This window comes from Felis catus, chromosome B3 (genome assembly GCF_018350175.1).
Source record: "Felis catus isolate Fca126 chromosome B3, F.catus_Fca126_mat1.0, whole genome shotgun sequence".
Lineage (NCBI taxonomy): Eukaryota > Metazoa > Chordata > Mammalia > Carnivora > Felidae > Felis > Felis catus.
Genome location: NC_058373.1, coordinates 66,154,492 through 66,175,764, shown reverse-complemented (window position 1 = coordinate 66,175,764; position 21,273 = coordinate 66,154,492). Strand labels below are relative to the sequence as shown.

Here is a 21,273-nt window from a genome sequence, read left to right as displayed (position 1 = left end):
CCTGCCTTTATGTTCTACAGGTGTTCAAGACCAAGTTGAAGCACATTCATTTAAAAGATCTCTTGCTATTTTATTTTTACTTTTCATTTCCCAGAAGGTTTTAAGTGAATTCTTTAGCACAATTCACTAAAAGGAAGATAGATGCATTTGTCTACTAAATCTGAATACTTTGGTTTGGCTCCAACAAAATACATTTTAATAAGTCTGTTCTTAGTGGAGACACAGTCTAAGTAAACTATTGTGCATTTCATTTGTAAATAATTTATTATGGAATACAAATGACCACACTTTCTAACATGTCGAAAGCAACAGGAGGCAGAACTTGCCATAAAGGTTCACCATTAGCCCAACTAAATTTTTGTCAAGACTGTATGGAAGACATAGTTAATATTTAATTTTGCTTCTATCACTGAAAGGTTCTGGCACCTACCTTACTGCAGTGATATACAAAACTGAATTGAGTCTTCCCATTTTGGTGATAGGAAAATGTTTCATTTCGCCACCAATGAAGCCATCTGAGAAACTGAGTAACTGTTAATATACTAAACTCTAAAAGGAATAATGAGCATTTATGTGTGTAGTCAGCAATGACTATGACGCCACCCCCCCAAAAAATCTCTGATGGGTTTTCAATCTTGGGATCTCCCCATCACAGTCTAGGAGACTAGAGAACAATAGATGGGTTTCATATAGCACCTGATTGATACTTCCAGGGTGTGAAAGCCTCCACTGGCAGATTAGGCTGATATTGCATATTCAAACACATACAATGATATATTTGTCATTGCTATTGACCTTTATCTCTCCAGTTTCCTGACAACCTTCTACAGTTATTGACATTACAAATACCAGCAACAACGTGCAGGGCAAAGTATAACCTTTCATTTACCTTCATGTCCCTCAAATGACTCGTGTAGGTAGTTTCAACAAAAGCGGCAAACAATGATACTGTTGATTTTTTTTTCCTTAACTTGCTAAAATGTTTTCCATTTTCCTCTTGTTCTCAGAAAATCATGCCAATAACTCTCTACAAAGGGAACGATTTCAAATGAATACAGGTAATTAGAAGTGTCAAGAAATCAGCAAAGTAGGGTGTCTGCCATCATTTCTGTGGAAAGAGTGCCAGACTCCCTTTCAAAAAGGTCTTTGTCATTTTTTAATAGAAGGTAATTAACGTAGACTACAGTAGAATGTACAGGATCCCAGTTGCTTGTCTTTCTTGCCACAGAAATGGGACCATAAAGATGTTTTGATATCTAGAAACAATCTTTTGAGGTTATTTTAAAATGACTTTTAATTACAAAAGTAGTCCTTTTTAGTCTTTCCATTTTCAAAGAAAAAAGATTTAGAAAGGGCATATTTATTAGGAGACAAAGGAAAGAAAGTTTTACAAGGAAAAATTATCTGGAAAACGAAACAACAGAATTTTACAAAGCTGACAAGAGTTGAGGATGCAATAAATTAGCCTCTATTTCAAATGTTTCCAACAGTAAGAGAAATAATGTGTAACGTCCTACAGAAGGTAATTACACACTTTCAATACTGTAATACCTTGTACTGAATGAGATCTTTGTTTTCTCTCTCAGGCAACACTAAACTGACTATTTGGCTCTATTAAAGCCACCCCTCCATGAGATCAGCGATAAATGTCTCATGGGGATTTACTAAACAGGAGAATTTTTAGGACCATTCCCATTCTTTGGGGGATAAGGATGAAATTTAGCTCAATTCTGAGATTATCTGAAGGTCATAATTTCCTATTACATGCCATACAAATGGAATAATCCTTCCAAGTTTATGTTTGACATGTATTTGCATATGAAAGTATGCTCATTGCATCTCTTGGTTCTTAAGAAACGGAGATGTTCCCTCATTTAAGGTTTGGTTATTTGAGGAAAGCAAAGCAAAGTCTCGGTTACAAAAAACTGTATCTCAAAGCTTTGAAGCTGGAAGTGAAAACAATGAGGCTATTTCAATACTGATGATTTTAACACTGAAACATTCAGTAATTTGGGATTATGATAGAACTATGCATAAGCATTCATAAGTATAACCATTATTATCTATTACTAAGAATAAGATGGACTGGAGACAAGATACAGCCAGACTCCCATAATGAATCTTTTTCAGGGCAACAAGTGGAAGGAGATCCTGTTCTTTTCTTAAACCTCCATCCTGAGATTATCCTTCTTCATGGAATCCACACCACTCATCAAACAAACAAAGGAAAAGCACTAAACTACAACCTATGTGCTAATCACATGTTATTCTTTGTACCAATATACGGTTCTAGGGACCATGATTTAGTATATTTTTGTTTTTAAATCAGTCAGATCAAGTCTTCAGAGCCGATGAATCTGGTTATCTGGGCAGGACTGGCATTTAACGAAAGCCTGGCATTAAACCAATGTTTAAAGGGCAGTGCGAACTATCACAGCATCATTTTTGATAGATATTCCCCCAAAGGTAGAAGTGGCAAAGTAGTCATTAAGACAGAGTCTAGGAAAAGTGGCCTGGCTGATAATGTTCCAATTGATCAAGCCCCAGGCAATGTTCATAAGTGATGAACCTGAGTTTTAACTCTCACTTGGTAAAAATAATCAGAGATTATTTTAATTATTAAAGATAAAGCATATTTCCGACACTGAGGTGAATTCACAATATGGTATGGGAAACATAGTTAAGAACACAGAACACAGGCAGAAAGCTGGACAGAGAAGGTGGCAAAAGAGTGTGGGGTCTGAGACGCACTTCAGCATCAAGGAAGAGAAAGCTGGGCTTCAAGGACCTGAACTCAGCCAATAGTTCTTTCTTGTGTATTTGACTCTTCTTTTAGCCCCAAGATAGTGAGTGGTCAGGAAAATAAGCTTTCTATGGCAGGATTATTTCAAGCTGTGCTGTCTCATCCTCTAAAATCATATAATCTCAACTAAGAGCCCTGACTCAATGCTTTCTCAGAGCCTATACCGTAAAACCCTTCCCAGAATCAAAGGCAGTGGGATGAGTCATTTGAAAGACCATATTCTAAGTATAATGGTGCACAACTGGTCTCTATCTTACCCCTTCCCCTCCTTTCTTACTTATAAATAAAAAATTCCGTTAGGATGTGTCACATTATTGCCCTCTGCCAATGACAACGAAGACCAGTCATTTCTTCTATTACTTATGGCTTAAAAAGAAGATGAACCTATTGGTTAATCATCAGTGAAAAATAATAACAAAATATCAGCCATGCTCCAACCAAAGATTAGTGGCTTGGGGGGTGCCTGGGTGGCTCATTCGGTTAAGCGTCCGACTCTTGATTTCGGCTCAGGTCACGATCTTCCAGTTTGTGAGGTTTAGCCCTGCATCGGCCTGCGCTGACAGCGAGAAGCCTGGTTGAGATTCTCTCTCTGCCCTTCCCCCGCTCTGTCTCTTAAAATACATAAATAAACTTTTAAAAAAATCAGTTTCAAAAAAAAAATTACTGGCTTCATTTCTTGCTTTTCAAATGAAACTTACATTTCAGGAAGGGCTGGTATTCAGCCAGGAGATAACAGAACAGGCCATGTTGACTGTTAAAATAGTGAAATACTGCTATTCACATCGCACAACCTGCTCTTCCTCCTCGAGGACCATGATTTTACCACCCTGGCTCCTCATCCCCAGAATACCTACCACCAAACTCATTCACGTTATGCCTGCCAACAGCTTCAGCAACATGACTGACGTCTTTTCTTACTGGTTTGTGCCTTTACTACACCAGTTGTTAGAAATTTCTATAATTACCCCTGATTCTGGCTCCTCCTTCCATGCAATGGGTTAATTTATTAAACCTCTTGGGTATATATTGTGCAGCCGGGAAAACTTACTCTATACAAGTCACATTTATATTTTCATGACTAATTCAGTTGATTGATAAAATCTATACTTCAATTTTCCAGTCAAATTATACCTTCCGCACTACTTATGTTTGTCCATGGATTTGAGCAGAATCAAAGATATATTAGAGATTAGCTTTGGCCCAGCCCGGATACATTTCTGCCGCCCTTCTCTGCACAGAGGTAGGATGACACTCTATTTGAAAGGGAAGGTTTATCAGGCTCATTAATTTTCATAATGGAATACCAGCTTTACCACCCGCGAGTCAGATATCTAAAATATACAGCCCTCACTTCAACAATCAGCAATTCAAATATTATTGTGGGTCTATTATAGACCAGGCAATTGGCAACATATAATATTCATGCTTACAGCACATGGAATTCAATTTTTAAGTGAGTTCCATCCACCTTCTGCCAAAGCATGGTCAAGACAATCAGTATTTGAGAAAGTCTAAAAAATATATTGACTCTCCATTTCTCTCAGATTATCTAAATTCTATTCCAGAACCTACTTTAAACAGAAAAGAGTAGAGCTGGACTATATGAATTTGACAGTCTGTAAAATCGCTCTCATTAAATTAGCTAGGGTTATTGGAATTCCATACAAGAGATAGTACAACGAAAAACTTTTTTGCATTTGCATCTTCCCTACGTTAATTATCCAACATGTTAATCTGACTCCCAAATGTGTATGTCTAATCCAGACCAGTCGGAACCCACTTTTCTAACGACCTCTTCGATATCTATCTCCACACTGCCTCGGTGACACCTGAAATTCAACATATCTAAGACCCAGCTGGTTATTTCCCTTACAAATCTAGTAGTCGTTCAGAGATTCCTTATCTCAATATCTTTATGTATCCGGAAGGGGCAAGTTTGAAATTTAGGAGTAATCCTTGACCTCTCACTCACCTTCGCCCTCATATTAAAACTATTATCAAAGCCCGTTAATTTCATCCACTGCATGTCTCTCAAATCTGTCTACTTCTCACCATCTCCACACTATCATCTTTCACCCAGACACCATAATAGCCACCTCAACGGCCCTCTGCTTCCACTCCAAATACTGTCTGGTCTATACTGCGGGGTAATGTTTTCCAAATACAGATCTGATGATCTTCTTCTTCTGCTCAGAAATCTTCAAAGATCTCGGGTCTCTCAGGCCTACAAAGTTCTGCTTTGAGTGGTCCCAGCACACACAGATCTCCACTACCTCCTCATGCCAATCCCCTCTCCTTTTGCTACCTAGACCGCAGCCACATTGCCTATATTTTAATTCCTCAATCCTCCTCTCTACCACTGAGCCTTTGAACACGCTGTTCCCTTTGTTTCATCTCACCCCTTCCCCCAGATCATGGCCTCTCAAACTTTACTGTTCAAAGGAATTACCTATGGATCTTGTTAAAACAGAAGTAGGTTCTGCGTCATAGGTCCAGGCTGGAGCGTGAGATTCTGCGTCTCTAAGAAGCTCCCAGCTGGCGCCCATGCTGCTTGTCTATGGGAAGCACCTCGAAAGGAAGCATCTAAATAGCTTCCGCGGATCCTTGAGATTTCGGCTCTAACATCACTTCTTCGGGGAAACCTCTCCTAAAACCCAAGTCTAGCTCATATTCTTTTGTTATATGCTTTCATAGCACCGGCCTTCTTTTCACATGGCAATGATCTCGCTTTGTAATTACAAACTAATGTAAGGACCCATGGCCATTTTCTTCACTATTGTACTCTCCATAAGGACAGAAAACTATTTTGCTCGCCACTGAGTCCCTAGCGACAGGCATAATACTGAAGCCACGAAAGGCATTCAACAAATAGTTGTTGGATGAACAAATAAAGGAGAGAGTAAAGGATTCATGTTATAAATTGTTGGAATTTAGTATCAAAGTTTGCCCCTGCTGAGGAATACATAAATATTTTCTTGTATTAAATGAAAGCCATATAACCCGTCACATTTTCCCTTTTTGCCTTGTCTATAATGAGCACTCCTGAATCACTATTGCAGTAATCAGTGTAGTGAAGGTTTTAGTTTTCAATTATCATAATTTCACTCCATTTTTCTATGTTTGCGATCCCTTGTTTTACCCTAATTTTTAACTGTCTTGCGTGTTGATGTTTTATGGAAAGCTGCACCAACTCCTTTTTGGAAACAGTTAAGTAAAAACTACTTTAAAAGTTATAGGTGAATAGATACACTTGGTACATCTGTAGTTATAGACAATAGATAAAGAACTCAAAGTCTGGAGGCCAGCAGTTGGCATCTGAATCATGGCTTCATGAATTAATAGTAGTGGGTCTTGAATAAGTTACTTACAATTACGTATTTAATAGTTATTTCTATCACTATTAAGAGGCACAGTCAACAGATGGAAAAATATTCCCATGTTGAGTTGCCACTAATTTCGTATCATAAAATTTAGACTACTGCATAGACCAAAACTTCGAAAACGTACAGTAGGAATAAAATTGGGGCAGCCATCAGTGAGAATCTATAAAGGTGAGTATGATCCAAAGGAAAGACTCGAGGTCTCTATAAAGATAGAATAACATTGCCTCACGTTCAAATAACATTAGACACAGTGTGATTAATTGATTTGAACACAGTCATAAAGCCAGTCAGTGGTGAAAGTACACATCTGTCAACACAGAACCCAGAACTAATTCCTATTCCATAACTTTTGATTCTTCAATGATAGCATGATATCCAGCATTAAATACCTAGATATCAAGAAGAGCATTTTAACTGTTGAAAGTAAACTTTATGGCATAATAAATAAAGTTGGACAAATCAGATTGAATATACTTGTCCCCAAACTGAAGATGCCATAAAAGACTCATATGATATACTGCAATTGAATAGAAATGTTGCCCTCAGGGAAGCTTCTGTTAAAAAAAAAAAAAAAAAAAAAAGTCAGCGTGTGCTGTATTCCCTATGTGTAAAAAGTACTTAAGCTTAACTGCAACTTAAAAGTTAATTGATAATCAATATAAAATGTAACATCAAGGGCAAAACTCAGCTTCTAAATGAATATAAAGGGAGGTCTCATTATCTTCAAATCGGGGCCAGGTGAGAGCCGCTGAGAATAAAAGTGAGGTTGGGTATAAGGACGGCAGTTTATAAAGGCCCCGCATGAGGTTGTAAGTGGATCTACTTTAAGTAGCCCATAGGCGATCCAGGAGAAGTTTAAAAGAGAGGAAGAGAAGGGAAGTGAGACAGTATCTCTTCCCAGACTATGAACGAACGTTACTTCGGCAGCAGGGTGGCCAGGCTGCCGTGTACATTTCATTCCAGCTATACCAGACGAAAAAGAAGCAAGTTCTTCACAGCAAAATCTCAAAGTCGGCAAAAATTCTCCCGGGGTATTAGGGAGTTTGTCTCGCCTTTTATTTTTCAGCTTTACATCTGTAATTCATGAGTCTCCAAATGGTATGCAAAAGCGACTTCTTAGAAGAGAGAAACATGTTGATTTTAGTCTGAGAATGTATCAAACCCCAAACCTGAAATTAAAATTCAGAATAATTTATGCTCAGAAGTAGAGGTAATAAAGCCCCCTACGAGATGAAATCAACCAAGTTTCACTTACCTTCGATAAATGCAGGACAGCTCGAGAGGTATTTAGCGGAGTTCAAATGTTTTCTGTCATTGTCATTCAGTCCCCCGTTGAACCTCTTCAGCAAACATTTGGTGGGATAATCAGGACTTTTCCTTTCATGCAGTGTTTTAAGGTTTCTAAGTTGTGTATGTATAGACCTGTTCTTTTAAAGTTCAATTCCATTCAAATCAGCAGAAGAAACAAGTTCTCTCTTGTGTGATGGAACTTTTAAAAACATGCATATTTCTTTTACAAACACACACAGTACTGCAAACCAGAAGAATTCCATACAAAAGAAAATTTTCCTGTGGAAAGAGAGGGGAAAAATAGGGCTAATTTCTGGTTTAAAAAAAAAAAATGACATACCACCTTCAAAAAAAGGGCATAGCTGTGGAAAAATAAAATGCAACATTCTAAGGGCTGAAGTGTAAGAAAACCCTCTGTCATGAAAACATCCAAATATCTTTTGAACTATTTACACCATATGTGTCCCAATAAGGCTCTTTTCTGATTAAATAATGACAAGTAAGTGGAACCAAAGATGGCTTCAAAGACCCTTGAATCTTTACACAGCTTTTTGTAATTTTGCAAGTGTGAAATTTAGCTATCATTAAACAAATGTTCTAAAGCATAATTTTCTCGGTCTGTGAAAAATGTCTAGGGAGACGATGCCGTACCCGTAGTAGGCACTCAAAAATTACAAACACATAAATTAATAACAAATGAATGCTTAGGAAAGCAATCCTTATACAGGGCACACACCATTTCTAAAATTCTGAGCACAGATTTTATTATGTGAAAACAGTGAACCTTACGTGGACAACTACCTCTTAAAATTAGTTGGGAACTAACAGGGTACAACATTGGGGTAATGGCCAAACACATGTGGAACACACAAGAAGGGGGCAATTGTACAGTCGTTCAAATTCTGAAAAGCTGTGGGGAGATGAGAAAATATTTAATAAAATGTCAAGTGTAAAAAAATCGGGAAAAAATTACATCTACTGTAAAATGTGAATGCTTTCATACTTAAAGAAAATAAAGAAGGGTTAAAACGTGCGACAATTTTTGATAGCGGGTATCTCTAAGTAAAAGGGTTATAAATGTTAACTTTTAACTTTAGATGAAAATGCCCTTCAATGAGCATGTAAGACTTGTAAGATTCTGAACAAAAAGATGTTTTTTGGAAGGGTAAGAGAAAGTGCTATAATGTTATACCTTTTAAGATCTAAAACTCCTTTTAAGAAAATGTGGCTGTGTAAGCAGTGTTCTACGAAACCTAGGGGCAGCTCACGGATTCAGCGGCACGGCCCTGACCCTCTCAGAGAACTCCAGAGTACTAGCAGCATCTAGATGAGATCACGATGCCTCAGACTGCCCAGGCAAAGGAGAGGAAGTACACTGAAACAAAAGCACACCATATGTTGAAATAACAGTAGGGGAAATAAATCTAAAACTCCAGGGACACTTTAGATACCCAAAACTTTAGATTTCTACTCCATAAACATCTTCGAAAGCCAGTCACCAAGATACGTCCCCTTAATATACAAGAATGTAACAGTCCAGCCTTTGGTATCATAGATTTTCAGGAACTGATGGGGCTTAAAAGGGCCGTCTGCATGGCAGATGATCTGATGCTTGCCGTCCTGGGGTCAGCATCACTGTCAAACAAATGCCTGGCTCTAGACATTCTTCTAGGAGACTTGCTACCTCCTATGGCCAATTTGACAGCTAGAATGTATTTTCTCTCTCGGTGTCTTTAGGGTAGCAACCACTTTAGCTTGATGAAAACGAAATAGATTAACCAGGACACTTTTGGTTGCAATGGGGAAAAAAATCAAACTGGCTTAATCCAGTGAACAAAACAGAGACATATATTGAGAGTTCCAGAGGCAAAGCTGGCTCGTGTTCAACTGGATCCAGGACCTCAAGTGTTAAAATCAGGGTTCAAGTTCACACTATCACTTGGTTCTGCTTCTTTCAGCTTCGGCTTCATCATCAGGCGATGCAGCTCTTCAGTTTTGGTGATGAGGTGGCTTCAGCAGCTCCCAGGCCCTGAATCTCTCCTCTCAGCAAGCCTCTTAACACACACACGTGTATACACACGCACACATTTTTTTTTTCCCAATGGTTTTTAAAATATAAAAATTCTGAACCTAAACATTACGGTCCTGTATTGAGCTTTGTAACCTGCTTGAAGCGATCTCTGTGGTCAAGGGTTTGAAATCCATTATCGGATTCCTTTGCAAAATGAACCCAAAGAACTGAGCATAGGGTCAGTTCCAGGGAAACTGTATGAAGTAAGAAACAAGAGGATGGAATTACTCTAAATGAATGTCAGGGAAGAAGAAGGAAGAAGAGATACGAGACAATAGATGATGGATGGATGGATGGATGGATGGTTGAGTGGATGAATAGACATTCATATATTATAAGGTGATTTCTTTGCAGATATGCTCTCCAAGCCCTTGACAGGGAAGAAAAAAGACAGAGTAAGGACTGTACCAATGAAAATGCAGGAAACAATTATTGCCCTGTATCACCATCACAGGGCTTTACAGGTTTTTAAAGAAGGAAACAGAAAAAATGAGCATAATGGTGAGCCATTTCACAAATATTATGGTGATATTAGCAAACAATGAAACAGAATCAAAGATAAATTTTATGATGACCCGTGCCATCTGCTGCCTGGCATGGTCTAATACAAAACTGAAAATTCTGTCACCAAGCACCACATGCCTTCAGCCTTTCGAGAAAAGCAGCATCCAGTTATTCAAGGTGTTGGGCACAAAATGACTAGTCAGAAATTTACTTGCTTGAGTGACTATCTTTGATAATCCCACACAGCTTGTTGTAGGAGTAAATGTGTTAGATGTAGTTAAATGAATCTAAGAGGTGTGCCCTGGGTGAAAGATGAGTGTGATCATGGCTTGTGAAGACTGACTCAGACAGAACTTCTGTTGGAAGATGTTTCCAAAAACTGTGAAATAATAACTGATGGGAAAACCTTGGTGAGATAAATACAATTTAAGGGATGATGCTGAACGAAGACACTAAGTTACATGCACATCAGTGCACCAACTGAAAGTCCTGAGATTTTCTTTTGAAATCACTACTTCTTTTTTTTTTTTAATATAATTTATTGTCAAATTGGCTAACATACAGTGTGTAAAGTGTGCTCTTGGTTTCGCGGGTAGATTCCCGTGACTCATCACTTACATACAACACCCAGTTCTCATCCCAACGAGTGCCCTCCTCAATGCCCATCACCCATTTTCCCCTCTCCTCCTGCCCCACCCACCCTCAGTTCTCTGTATTTAACTATGGTCTGCCTCCCTCTCAGTTTGTAACTATTTTTCCCCCTTCCCTTCCCCCATGGTCTTCTGTTAAGTTTCTCAAGTTCCACATATGAGTGAAAACATATGATATCTGTCTTTCTCTGACTGACTTCTTTCACTTAATATAATACCCTCCCGTTCCATCCACGTCGTTGCAAATGGCATGATTTCATTCTTTCTCATTGCCAAGTAGTGTCCCATTGTATATATAAACCACAATTTATTTATCCACTCATCAGTGGATGGACATTTGGGCTCTTTCCATAATTTGGCTATTGTTGAAAGTGCTGCTATAAACGTTGGGGTGCATGTGCCCCTATGAATCAGCACTCCTGTGTCCTTTGGATAAATTCCTAGTGGTGCTATTGCTGGGTTGTAGGGTAATTCTATTTTTAATACTTTGAGGAATCCCCACACTATTTTCCAAAGCGGCTGCACCAGTTTGCATTCCCACCAACAGTGCAAGAGGGCTCCCGTTTCTCCACATCCTTGTCAGCATCTATAGTCTCCTGAGTTGTTCATTTTAGCCACTCTGACTGGTGTAGGTGGTATCTCAGTGTGGTTTTGTAAAATCCCTACTTCTCAGTCAGGGGGGAAAAAATCTTTATTTTTTTTTTAAAGAAATAGTTTTTTTGGGGGCGCCTGGGTGGCGCAGTCGGTTAAGCGTCCGACTTCAGCCAGGTCACGATCTCGCGGTCCGTGAGTTCGAGCCCCGCGTCGGGCTCTGGGCTGATGGCTCAGAGCCTGGAGCCTGTTTCCGATTCTGTGTCTTCCTCTCTCTCTGCCCCTCCCCCGTTCATGCTCTGTCTCTCTCTGTCCCAAAAATAAACGTTGAAAAAAAATTTTTTTTAATAAAAAAAAGAAATAGTTTTTTTAATGTTTTATTTATTTAAAAAAATTTTTAACGTTTATTCATTTTTGAGAGACACAGAGAGACAGAGCATGAGTGGGTGTGGGGCAGAGAGAGAGGGAGGCACAGAATCCGAAGCAGGCTCCAGGCTCTGAGCTGTCAGCACAGAGCCCCACATGGGGCTTAAACCTACAAACCGTGAGATCATGACCTGAGCCAAAGTCAGAGGCTTAACCGACTGAGCCACCAAGTTGCCCAGCTTCTTAAGTATAGGAAAGATGTTGTGTGTAACAAGAAAGGAGCCACAAGCTACAAGAATAGGCTAGATGTAGGGTGTGTTACCAGATCACACAGAGCCTTATAAACCATGCTAGAGATGTTAGTCTTTGTCCCAAGAGTAGTGAAAAACCACCAAATGGTTTTGAGCAGAGTGGAGTCAAGAGGATATGCGATTCAAAAAGTCTACTCGGGCTGTAAGTGGGAAGATAATTATATAAGATTTGGGGACAGGAGTGCAGGCTGGCAGAGTACATATCGGAACTATGGTGGAGGGGGGTGCAGGGGTAGATCACCTAACAATCGAGAGGGAAAGAAGTGAGGGATCTTAAGAGGTCATTGACAGAACTCAGACATGAATTGGATAAGAAGAGAGAGAGAAATTGAGGTGTGTAGGACAACCTCCATTTTTATGCCCACTGGTTATAGGTTCACTGAAATGAGAAACACAGGAAGGAGAAGAAACAGTCCCAGGAAGAGGGCTGGATTCTGAATTGTCTCGAATGCCTTGACTTTGAGGTGCTTTTGATATGTCTGCTTAGGAAAGCAGAGTAGACAGTTTGATATATGGATATTGAACCCAGAAAGGAAGTCTGAGCTAGAGACAAAAATATGGGAGACGTTTGATTATAACAAAGCACTTGGTGCCATATAGGGGTAGGGGGTATGAACAAGATCAGAAAGGAAGACGAAAAATAAGGTAACATTCCAGTCAGTTTGGGGAAATTTCAAAATCTAATGGCCCAATATTGGGGGGTGTATGCTTGAAAAAAAATCCAACCTAGAATGTCATGCATGGTAACAGGAAAATCGGGCATGTATGTTATAGAAGTCCAGAAAAGAGAAAGTTGGAAGAAAGAACTGTGGGCTTCGAAGTAGACTTCCATTACTGACAAGCTTCTGCAAATTTGGAAGAACCAACTCAAAGGAACCACCAAACAGCAAAAATTATTCCTTCAAGCCACTAAACTATTTTATTAAAATGACAGTAGTGGTCTAGTCTGATACTAAAAGCAGGCCTGTGTTCTGTAAAAGTTTAGTTAGCCCTACGAATAGAAACCTCCTACTTCAGGTCATCCTCTAGTAAGCAATGGCTGCCACACAAGTATTGGGGGCTATTTTCCTGCCTCTCCCATACAGATGGACGGAAGTGGGAGAGAAATCCCCCCACTTAAGGCCAGGAAAATCAAGGTGGGGGCAAATGCCCGCCCACAACCAGAGCCACAAAGGGAACTGTTTATTTTCTAGAGGCTGGTGGGAGGGGAGGTGGATTCCTCTGTCACTGCTGTCCCCACATTGGTGGCAAAGAACTTAGCACAGAAATATTATAGGACAGATGCATTAAACTGAACTATAGCTCAAGTATACTTTCTTGCATCCGCTGGGACTGAAATCAGACTAAGATCCTTTTCTCCCTGGGAAAGCATTTTCTAAATTTGCCTTCATTGAAGGCAAATTCTCCTCTGATCCTGTCTCTGGTTAGCAACTTTGGGCCTGTGGCAGCCCACTTGTTCCAGAAGGCACAAGGCAAGGAAAAGAGAAGGCAATGTTTGCCAACATTTATGTTGCTGGGGCCCCTGTTCACGATCCAGGAAGATAGTGAGACAAAGAAAACACAGCAGTTGTTTCTCACAGAGCTCACTGGGTGGGGGGGCAAATGCCATCTAAGCTTCAGTCCACGGAGGTGATATGGCCTTGATTTCAGACAGGTCGTTAGCATCCCTTATTCCACAAAAATGCAGTCTTCTTTCTCTTCGATCAGTAACTTCCTTAACTGACCTGGGCACTTACACCACCTAACTGATCTGTGTGAGGGTGGACCTAAGGGGAGGAGACCAGGGATAAATGCAAAGTGCTTGTTTCCTGCCTTCCAAGGATCAGGGAGACCACGGGAGCTCTCCCTGGTGCTACTGATACCATGCCCCTGCCTTGGTTGCTTGATCCTGTATTTGCTGTCACTTCTCTGTGCAAATCTCCTGCCAGAAATTCCACCTGAGGGGACTCTTATTTGTTGTTTCTGCCTCTGGCCAGCACCGCTGGGCCACCCCCCTGTCCACCCCCACCCCCATCTCCACCCAGTTTTTCTTCACTCTGCCACACATACTACTGTCCTTAGATGCAACTTTGATGATGTTCCTGCCTAGTACCCGCTCCAAACTCTCAAATCTTACAGTAAATTCTTAAGGATCTTCACCAAAAAAAATTCCAGAACTGGAAGGGTGCTTCAAGACTATTTAATGACTACTGATTGTTATTGTCCAGAGCGCACTGCTTAATCACGTTTTAGAAATCTTAGGTTTCTAAGAGACCGATACTGCGAATAATATGCTAAATGCTTATATTTTTGCAGTCGCTAAATGGTTAATGAGGTTAACATGTGTGCTTAACACTTACCGGTGTGTGGTTTCAAATGATGCTAATGTACATTAACACTCCTAATTACAAGACCCCTGAGCACATTTCCCACACACTTTACACCAAAAGGTCCACAGGGTGACTAAATCTAGACAGTTTATGCCTGGCACCAAAATCCACCCAGACCCAGACTACTGGCGCCATGGCTTTGCCATGACTGTAGCCATGTAGGTCGAAATGGAAATAGTTAAGCCCAGTTAAGAACTGTAATATGGAGACCACCACAAGGACTTCTGGCTTCTAGATCTGAACTCCTTACAAAGGTTTTCTCTAAGAGAGTGCATTTTTCTTCCTGAAATACAGTCTTGATCTGAGCCTTCACAGTTCATTAAATGTGTTCTTAACAATCTTAAAGCTTAGGTGGGGATTGAGAATAAAAGATCCAAGATCCCTTTTTTTTTCCCCAAAAAGACTGTTTCACCTCTATATGAATTTATAAATGCAGGTATGTAGACTTCAGGAAAAGGGCTATTGCTTGGTGCAAAGACCACTGCTATCCATTCAAATCCATTTTATTTTTCTGCAAGCACATAGACAACATTTCATAGCCTCCCTTGAAGTTAGAGTTTGGTCCCATGATGAAGTTCTCACCGGTAGAATTTGAGCGGAAGCGATGTATGTCACTTTGAGGCTCGGCCTGTAACAACTCCCCTGCGGTGTGATCCTTCATGCTATTTCCCTTTCTGCCAGTCAGTTTCAAATGGTAAATGAGGACCTTGGGGATGACAGAGACACAAAGTAAAAGGAACCTGGGTCCCTGAATGACTCTGTGGAGAAGAGCTACCCTGAACATTTACCCAAGGCTGATAAACTTCTGTAGATTCAACTATTACATGCTTATCTCTGCTTGTCACTACAGAGTGTCTACCCTTGCTAACGGGGTACCCAGTTCAAGCTCCGAAGGCAATAAGTGCGTTGGGAGGGAAGTAATATGCCTCCAGCATATACAGCATCTAAGTTTTAGGCTCTGAGTCCAACTAAGGAGCTGTGTACAAAACCTGGTTTAGAGTCAATCATATCATTCCTTTGTGAGGGATAAGAACACACAGATGGAGTGCCTAAGATCACACATCTTGTATGCAGCAAAACTAATATTTGAACCCGAGTCCTAGACTCAGCAAGCAGGGTACTTTCAGGGTTTCCATTGGAGGATCATTAACTAACAATACTACTTTTCCATCGAACCCTAGCCTCTACAAATATATGTCCTTTCTCATATGCATATTTCTAAATTCTTTTGAAGTAACTTTATCCATTTTGTAGATAGGAAATTATGGGACCAAAAGTTTGAGTTATAGAGAATGCCAGTAATAAAAAGTAGATTTCAAAAAAACTTTTAAGTAGATTTCATAGCAATTAGTTTTTGGCATTTCTTTTAAAAATGTGATCTCTCGGGGCCCCTGGGTGGCTCAGTCGGCTGAGCGCCCAACTTCAGCTCAGGTCATGATCTCATGGCTTGTGGGTTCAAGCCCCGCGTCAGGCTCTGTGCTGACAGCTCAGAGCCTGGAGCCTACTTCAGATTCTATGTCTCCCTCTCTCTCTGTCCCTCCCCTGCTCATGCGTTCTGTCTCTCTCTCAAAAATAAATAGACATTTAAAAAAAATATTTTTAAATGTGATCTCTCTTCTCAACCAGACCTATGTGTTTATAATACACGAACCCTTATGGGTTTATCTCTTTCTCTCAGTATCTTAACAGGAATTTTAAAGTACAGATACTTCAATAGCTTTAATTGTGTCAAATTTCTGTCTCTATAACAAGTCTTAATGTAGATGCAACTCAGATTTTTTAAAATAACTTTTTCCCTCTGTCTATATTCTATGTGTAAGCCTTTGGGTTTAATTTTAGAAGCATCTCATAGATGCAAAGATGTAACAATCTGTGAATAATACTTAAGTCAATAATAGATACAATGCTGTATAAATTGTAAAGTTAAATGCTGTAATATGTACAAAAAGATACCGAATGCTCCAAGGGAAGTCAGATTCTACAAACTTATAGCATCAATCATGACTTCATTGAAGACTTGACATAGTAATTAATGGTGTATCTGGCAAGTATAGGTGCCTCTAATCATGTCTTGGACCGCATACCAAAATAATACCAGGCAAAGACTTTCAGTAAATTACTTTCATTTACTCCGCACAACTGAATAGAAATTCTTCTCTCGGAGTACTCTGGACAAATTACTTCTGCCACACGTGTAGTTTTGACTTGGACAAGAGAGTATATAGAAATAGTGGTGATCATTCAGGAAACGCGTTGACTGAATCAGATGATGATCAGTTATGATGCCCGGCTCAGGAGCTCCCAGTTTACATTCTTTCTGGAAAGATATTTCTGCCTGGGTTTCAAAGACCGCCTTTGGATCTGTTAAATCAAATTGGTCCTCAAGCAACTGTAACAGTTGTGGAAAAAAGAGTTAACTCCATAGAAAACATTTTCCTCCCCCTCATCCTAATGTCCAACTGGTCGGGAAAAATACACACAACAACACTAAACTGTTTTTGTGTTTTCTCTTATTCCAGGTGACGTGTGTAATATTAAAACCTTACAATGTCCTGTATCATTTTAACTATTAGCTATGCTGTCATGCTAGTCTTTGCATTAACACGATCATTTCTAGGCACTGTATTAAACATGACTCATTTTAATACTATATCAATAGGCCTGACCTCATAATAGATATTACTGTCCTAGGGTTTTTAAATGTTGAACAGGGGTGTGCAGGTCAATGGCATATTAATAGGAGTCATCTATGCTCATGAATTGTTAATTATTTTTGTTGTTCAAATGTTTCTGAATTAAGAACATAAAATGAGATACTTTTACACACACACACACAGACACACTCCTCAGGGCCTGTATAGATTTAAGAGAAAGAGAGAGGAGAGATACTAAGTTTCTGTGCTTCAGGAAGTTTTAGTCAAATCTATGTATTTACTAAGGCAAAAGAAATCTTCATTTGCTGAGGGTAAAACTCACTAAAGTGTGTTTTTTTAATTGAACCCAGAAGGATGCACTATAACATTTTTGAAAACTTTGAAGAAATTTGGCATCAAAATAAAACAGTTGTGTGCAGAGAAGACTATGCAAAGTTCACCCTAAAATGTATTGTGAAATGTAGTTCTTTGATTAATGAATATCCTCTTCTTACTTTTGAGTTCATATATTTCTTTGTACACAGTCCTTCCTTGCAAATATTTACAAAGAGCTTCTGTGTAATCACCGCATTACGAAGATAATATAGCTTTATGTCCTGCCCTCAAAACGAATTGGTACCTTATAGGTAACTTTGACAGCAACTTCACCTCAATCAGAAGAGGAAGAACACCAAAGTCTATGCCAAGTGCTCATCAACATCAGATACATTTGTGCAAGCTGAGATTAGCATGTCTGTTAGGTCCCTGGGGCATGGTCATTTCAGTTCAAAACTCCCTAAATTCACTTACCTTTTATTTGTCATCTGTTATGACGTTTGCAGCTCAATTTGTGTGCTTTTCTTCAAATGTCTTATCTAATTGTTTCTGTAATTCAGAGTCTCAGTCTACGTCTTAGGATGAAAAAGGAAAGCATTTGCATCTGTATCCATGTTCCCAAGTGCTTATTTCCAAATGATATTTTCATAAGTGGAGTTTGAAGGTTTTCTGTAACGCAATTCAAAAGTGCCTCTCCCCAAACGGATAGGTTCCTAAAGCAATGAATCAATGTATATTAGACATGAAAGGAGAAAAAAAGAAGCCAAACGTCTTCCACTGGTATCATCCTAAGACAAACGTCTACCTAACTAACCCAGCCACAATATATTTGCAATTGTTTTCCATCTTGATAGGGATTCACAGATGTCTTTTTAACAACCGTAAAACAGAAATACTCAATATGAAAACAAAAGAACATATATATTGCCAGTAATAATCCGGGTAATCTACAACTCCTTCCATTAACACTGTTGTTTTTATCCATTTCCACATGCAAACTTCTTTCTGCTTATAAATCAGGAGACTAAAGGGGAATAAATACATACGTATCATAGTGATCTAACACCCATCCCAAGCAAGCCTCATCCTGTGTCACTGCCTAAGTCATGCAAATTACACCAGAGCTGCCAGTTGACTAAGATTAATGACACTGCGCCAGCTTCTTTGTTTCTCTCTGCGGCCGTTTAGTGTGAAATACTATCCAAAAACATTATCTATCCTCGATTAATCCCACAAATTTGTTCACACGATGCACATTGTTTAGGGCAATTTACAACAGGAACATACTGAGCACAATTGCATTTAATTACTTGGGTTCTAATTACATTCATTAAAGGCTAATAAAATAAATGAAACAGCTTTAAAAGCTTCTGCAAAACACATGGGTCTTGTCTCCCTAGTGAAACATACAGTAGATGTTTGATGTGAAACACAGATTTGACCATATATGTGTGTTTACAGATGTATATATATACATATCCCATATGTTATAGAAGGTAGATTTTTAAATCATAAGCAATAAAATATCAAGTGTTCTACAAATGCATTTACTTAATGAGTGGTTGAGAGATTTTCGGAACCTAGAACTACTTTTTATGTGGCGAGTAAAGAGAAAAGCAAATCAGTTTTCAAAATCCATTTTGAATCTTAATTGTTTCCACCTGCATGACCCAGATGCCCAACCCTCTTTCCCATGTCCGTGTTATAAAGGCCACTGACCAACAGAATGGGGAGGCATTCCACTCAAGCTGGGTTCTGGAGAATATTTCCATCAGGTTAATCCCCAAACTCAGTCAGGACTTTGGGCTTACTTCCGTCCGAAGTCCAACACCAGAGGGAGTTTGTTTAAAGACCCTATAATCTATTGTATGGAAATTCATGCTTTAGGGCGCACTGCGCACTCTGAATAATTTACTCTGTGAGGATCAAAAAAATTCATTTTGTAAACATCTGATTTTCCTGATATTTGCATACCTATTTAATGCACTCTGTTTGGACCATTTGAGAAAGAGAAAATGGAAAATATCATTGTTGACAACTATGCCAGAGAGAAACAAATATTGGACAATCAAATAAGCTTTTCTGTCACTTGACTAGAACTCAGAATAATCTAGGTTACCAAAGACAATTGTCTACCTAACTAATTGTTTTATATAGCTTTGAAGTCCAGGCTCTACCTTATCAAATCTATGGTGATTTTATCTGGTAAACGTATACCATGCCGTGTAAAGCCCTCTTCAGCGCTCAACACAGGTAAACATAAAAACCTAAATACATGTGACTGGCATATCTCATCACAAAACAGTATTTTGCTTCTAGAGTGGACTTTGAGCATTTTCTGAAATAAACCAAGAACGTTGGAGATGATTTTGATAGCCACCTGGATTTAGGATTCCAAATGGATTCCGATCTTTGCCAAAGAATAAAGATTTTTTAAGATCTTGCTGAAATGCATTGGAGATATCCTATTATTGTCTTTTTTTAAATATGAGTACTCTTTGACCCAGTAAGTCCACCTCTAGGTATCTACCTTGAGCAAATACTCTCACACATGCACAAAAACAGAGTTAGGAAGATGGCTATTACAGCATTATTGATAATGGTGAGAAAAACAAAAACAACTTAAATGCTCATCAATAAAGGAATGGTTACTAACTATAGGAATCCATATTCTATAGTCCTATGTGGCAATTAAAAATAACAAAGTAAATCCGTATGTACTACATGGAATGTTCTCAAAAAGCAAGCTGTGGGATGACATATACTATGTGAATGTACAAGATGAAACAGTTTCTAGATGTGGGTGTGCATGTGCATACGCCTGTGTGTAAACACATAGAAAAGATCTGGAAGAATCCAAAAACCAATGGCAATGGTGACCTCTGAGGAGTAGATGAGGGGGTAGGAAGAGTCTTCAGGCAGAAAAGAGGACCTCTACTTGTTACTCGATACACTATGGAGATGAATTTTTATAAGAATGCATTTATGCATTATGTGTAACATTTTGAAAGTAACATACGTACAAGGTAAATATTTAGAGTCATAATGTGTTATTAAACACTCCCTCCCACATGCACACACACACACACACACACACACCCCTTCCCAAACACCTTCATCTCATAGCTCTTCGGAACATGATCTGGAAGAGGTTTTCTCAGAAAGTTATAAAACTGAGTGGGATTTTACAATCTAGAAGTTTTCTGTCTTCGACACCTGCTCTCTGCTTCTACCTATTTTTATTTTCTCCTGTTATGTGTCAGTGCCAGCGACCTGAGGGAATTCTATTCTCGTAATACAGCTGCAGGAGGCACTTAGTGTCCTCACCGAATCCCACTAACAGGAAGGCTGATGTGTTTGCATCCCTCACCATATGGAATCCTATGAGTTTCAGAGTCATGTCCAACGTGGTTGAAGATTACCTGTCTGTAATGCCATGATGCAGGCTGTGGTGCAAAGCAAGCCTAAGTGTTTGCTTTGGGAAAAGTATTCAAAGGATGATGCTCTGCTCTCATTCACTCGTTGGCATAAACGCTTTAACAGGATTTGAACATTATTTTATAAAACTCAGAATCATAATAGCATGGAAAAGGACCTGACACGGGGGAAAGATGGGTAAACTGAAAAGCAAAGCAGGTATCAAGCCTCAGATTGAATTTTCTGATGCAAAAAAAACCAGAGCTTTTCTCTTTGCCACATCTCAAACACCACAGGTTCTACAGAGCTTGTGAGATGTAAGAAGTCTTAGAGCGGAGACTCACCATTTCATCACATTATCTCTGATAATGCCTAGAGAGTGCAATCCAACTCTTTGGGCTTGCATTCAAGGCTCATCATCTATGGAGATTTGTGCCTTGCTACTTGGTTTCCTATACCACATGTACTGCTCAGAGTTGGTGATCTTTTTGATAGTCTCTCACCCTGGAATCTCTTTGCTGTTCTCTGCTAATCTCCACCTGGTAGGAT

At 39.3% G+C, this 21,273-nt stretch overlaps 1 long non-coding RNA gene across 1 annotated transcript in view; it reads right to left on the bottom strand.

Moving 5' to 3' along the window:
• Window positions 1–16,278: 16,278 nt before the first annotated feature.
• The window catches only part of LOC123385989, a 43,611-nt gene continuing 38,616 nt past the window's right edge, over window positions 16,279–21,273 (bottom strand). Inside the window, exons 2-3 of the long non-coding RNA XR_006599346.1 lie at window positions 17,782–18,020; window positions 16,279–16,727 (exon numbers count right to left, since the gene is read on the bottom strand). This is a non-coding gene — a long non-coding RNA (uncharacterized LOC123385989). The remainder of the gene's footprint in view (window positions 16,728–17,781; window positions 18,021–21,273) is intronic.